General features: G+C 35.5%; 1 long non-coding RNA gene across 1 annotated transcript; it reads right to left on the bottom strand.

Annotated features, from left to right (window-relative positions):
- Positions 1 to 1,497: 1,497 nt before the first annotated feature.
- Positions 1,498 to 2,122, bottom strand: LOC127729304 (uncharacterized). Its single transcript, XR_007994582.1, has 3 exons — positions 1,853 to 2,122; positions 1,755 to 1,803; positions 1,498 to 1,653 (listed from the first exon to the last, which is right to left on the bottom strand). It is a non-coding gene; the product is annotated as an uncharacterized LOC127729304 (long non-coding RNA).
- Between the last annotated feature and the right edge of the window lie 1,505 nt (positions 2,123 to 3,627).

Raw genomic sequence — 3,627 nt, 5'->3', positions numbered from 1 at the left:
TTCTTTGAACCTTTCGTTATTGAACTGAATAAGATTACATCTATTATTCAACTGATTGAGATGATAAGGGAAGGGTTGAGAACTTACAAAACTACGGGGCAAGTAAACGTGGCTGTCCCAAGTCTAAAATTTCGTCATGGATTTTGTTTATATCTTAATGTTCATTGTACATTAAAAACATTGGTGTTGATTGAATATCTTTGGTAGTCTCTGATGCATTTATTCAAAACGAATGTCGACGCTGTTAGGTTGCTGAATCATTGACGTGCACCAGCACAACTGATAGTGGAGTTTTGAAAAAAAATATATATCCAAGAATATAATATAGCTACAAAAATAGGAATCTATGAAAACGTATAAAACATTTAAACCTTTGAAATTCGTATGGTCATATATAAATCAATTAGTCTTAAATCATAACATCAGAGAAATCGTAGACTTTAGGGTACAATTACACTTCAACAATTCGTTCTTCGCAATGTTAAAAATTGTCACCGTAAGTCATATATAAATAAAACAGACAAGCTGAAGTGAAAGCTTTTACATTGTTTTGTCAAAATATAGAGAAAAGTTAATAGAGTATGACAGTCATGATGAGATAACGTATGGCACCATATTGTTGATGACGTTAATGGCACTTTCCCGGAGAATTAATAAAGATCACGTGACCAAATAATGGCATTTCAAAAGAACAATCTGTAAAAACAGCACTGCAGGAGAAAATATGTACATACATATGAGAAACAATTTAATTGACAGAAAAGGAAATTTTTGGTACCTTCATTATGGATTGGTTTTCAGCAATGTAGATTTTTATTAAATCAATACTTGCTTGAAGTCTTTAGCTTTCTATGTTGTGTTTTGTATACTGTTGTTTATCTTTTGGTCGTTTTTCGCATTTTGACGTTGCGAGTTTTTTCATCGACTTCAGAGTTTGATTATCCCTATGATATCTTCCGCCTCTCTCTTTAACATTTAAAGAATGAAGACAGCTATAGTTTTTCTGTATATAACGGTTCACGTTTTCCTAATTTTGTAAATTTTCTAGTTTTTTTAAGTTTACACTTCATGTTTCGTGTCAGTTTTCACCCCCTGTTGAAGCTTTATAATATCAAATCAATATTAAACGTTATTGAAGTTCGCATTTTATTAATTGTCTGCCATGACTAAAAGGCGATAGAAAGTATTTTGACAGTAAAATTACACCAAAAGACACTTTGAGGTCAGTCTGCGGTCGTTAATGATACTGAAGTTTTGATATCATATGTCAAGAGCTATTAGTTTCGAATCTACACAACTTGTGGGTGTATTCGTCAAAGACTACCAAAGATCTATTAGTTTCGAATCTACACAACTTGTGGGTGTATTCTTCAGAGACTACCAAAGATCTGCAATCAACACGGAATACCTCGATGTACAATACATCCCATGTCAAGCTCTCAATCAACACGGAATACCTCGATGTACAATACATCCCATGTCAAACTCTAAATCAACACGGAATTCCTCGATGTACATTACATCCCATGTCAAACTCTAAATCAACACGGAAAACCTCGATGTACAATACATCCCATGTCAAGCTCTAAATCAACACGGAATACCTCGATGTACAATACATCCCATGTCAAACTCTAAATCAACACGGAATACCTCGATGTACAATACATCCCATGTCAAACTCTAAATCAACACGGAATAACTCGATGTACAATACATCCCATGTCAAACTCTCTGAAATCAACACGGACTACCTCGATGTACAATACATCCCATGTCAAGCTCTAAATCAACACGGAATACCTCGATATACAATACATCCCATGTCAAACTCTAAATCAACACAGAATACCTCGATGTACAATACATCCCATGTCAAACTCTAAATCAACACGGAATACCTCGATGTACAATACATCCCATGTCAAGCTCTAAATCAACACGGAATACCTCGATGTACAATACATCCCATGTCAAACTCTAAATCAATACGGACTAACGGAATACCTCGATGTACAATACATCCCATGTCAAACTCAAATCGTCCCATGTCTAGACAAACCCTGATTGGAATCAGAAGAAACTAATAAATTTTGTTCATCTCTTAATTCCGTAGTGAACATTCACAACCACTAAAAACTTAACAACAAACACTGACGAGGATCCTGGCGGGGGACATGCGCATTACAACATGCCGGGGCTAACCAAAGTCAACCATTGACAAGGTTCCTGGTGGGGACAGACACATTTAAATATGTTGAGGCTAACCAAAGACAAACACTGACGAGTTTCCTAACTTACTCATAATATAACATAAACCTCGCCTCGAACCTCTCCAATGGCTGTCTTTGGTTAGCCCCGACATATTTTAATGTGCCTGTCCCACGCCAGGAACCTCGTTGATGGTGTTCCTGGGTTAGCCCGACATATTTTAATGTGCCTGTCCACTGTGGATTCTCAATATATAGATGTAACACAAAATATCAAATCAAATAAGCACAATTAAAAGTATTTTAGAAATAGTTCTAACCTTAATAATATCATTATTGCAAACAAAAACAAGATAATAAATCTCCGAAGGGAGCTGAAATGATATAAGGGTCGATTTGGATCTGTACACTATGGCCTTGGCGGCGACAAACATTCCTGTCACATGAGTCTGCGAGAAACGTTAAAAACAAAACAACAACCAAACATACAAATATAATCCGTTCTTTGCAGACTTACTGTTCTTAATAAATCATATTTATATATCAAAATAATTTATGGGACCGTAAAAATTGGATCGAAGCGGGAGTGAGTCACGCAAAATTGTGGCGAACAAGTAAAATAAACATGCCTCTTGTTAAAACCCCAAAACCTTCGGGAGCTCACCATGCCCCTTTACAAACGGAAAAATTGCTGAATTTTTCGTTTCCGTTCTCTGACTTTAGTTTGCCTCAACCAAATGTTATGAAACTTGTACACAAAAATCTTATTACCACAAAACACAGATCAAGTTCGAATTTTGGTTGCGTCACCTTTACCGTTCTAGAGTTATACCCTTTTACAAAAAGAAAAAATCCTGAAATATTTGTTTCTGTTCTCTAAATTTAGTTTACCTCAACCAAATGTTATGAAACTTATGCACAATGCTTATTACCACAAAACTCAGATCAAGAACACATTTGGGTAGCGTCACATTTACAGTTCTTGAGTTATATCCCTTTATAACGTTATATGCAAGCGGGGGCATCGAATGTGTCCATGGATGGACACATTCCTCATTTATGCCAATCTATAATCAAGGGTCCGGAAAAGGGCTTCCAAAAAATATTTGAGCCAGCCGGACATTTTATATCTGATCCCGATTTTAATCCCTTAATACTTAGTAACAAAAGGCAATTATAGTTACCATTTGGCCTTCAACCAATGATTGACATTAAAAAAAAACGATATTAAACTTTACTTTGATATAAATTCGATGTTCTGACGTAAACTGTTAAATTGACAGTGCATCATTCGAAGTGTGCAACATCAGCGTACTAATATCTGCTTTAGACTCAGTCATTAAATGCGTGCATGTAGTGGTAACGAACCCAATCATTTTAATATATTAATACAATTTATAGATTGTGATCTACGAAA

Source organism: Mytilus californianus, unplaced genomic scaffold, assembly GCF_021869535.1.
Source record: "Mytilus californianus isolate M0D057914Y unplaced genomic scaffold, xbMytCali1.0.p SCAF_2, whole genome shotgun sequence".
In the NCBI taxonomy this organism is placed as follows: domain Eukaryota; kingdom Metazoa; phylum Mollusca; class Bivalvia; order Mytilida; family Mytilidae; genus Mytilus; species Mytilus californianus.
Note: the sequence above shows the minus strand (reverse complement) of the source record. Positions and strands in the feature narration are given on the sequence as shown.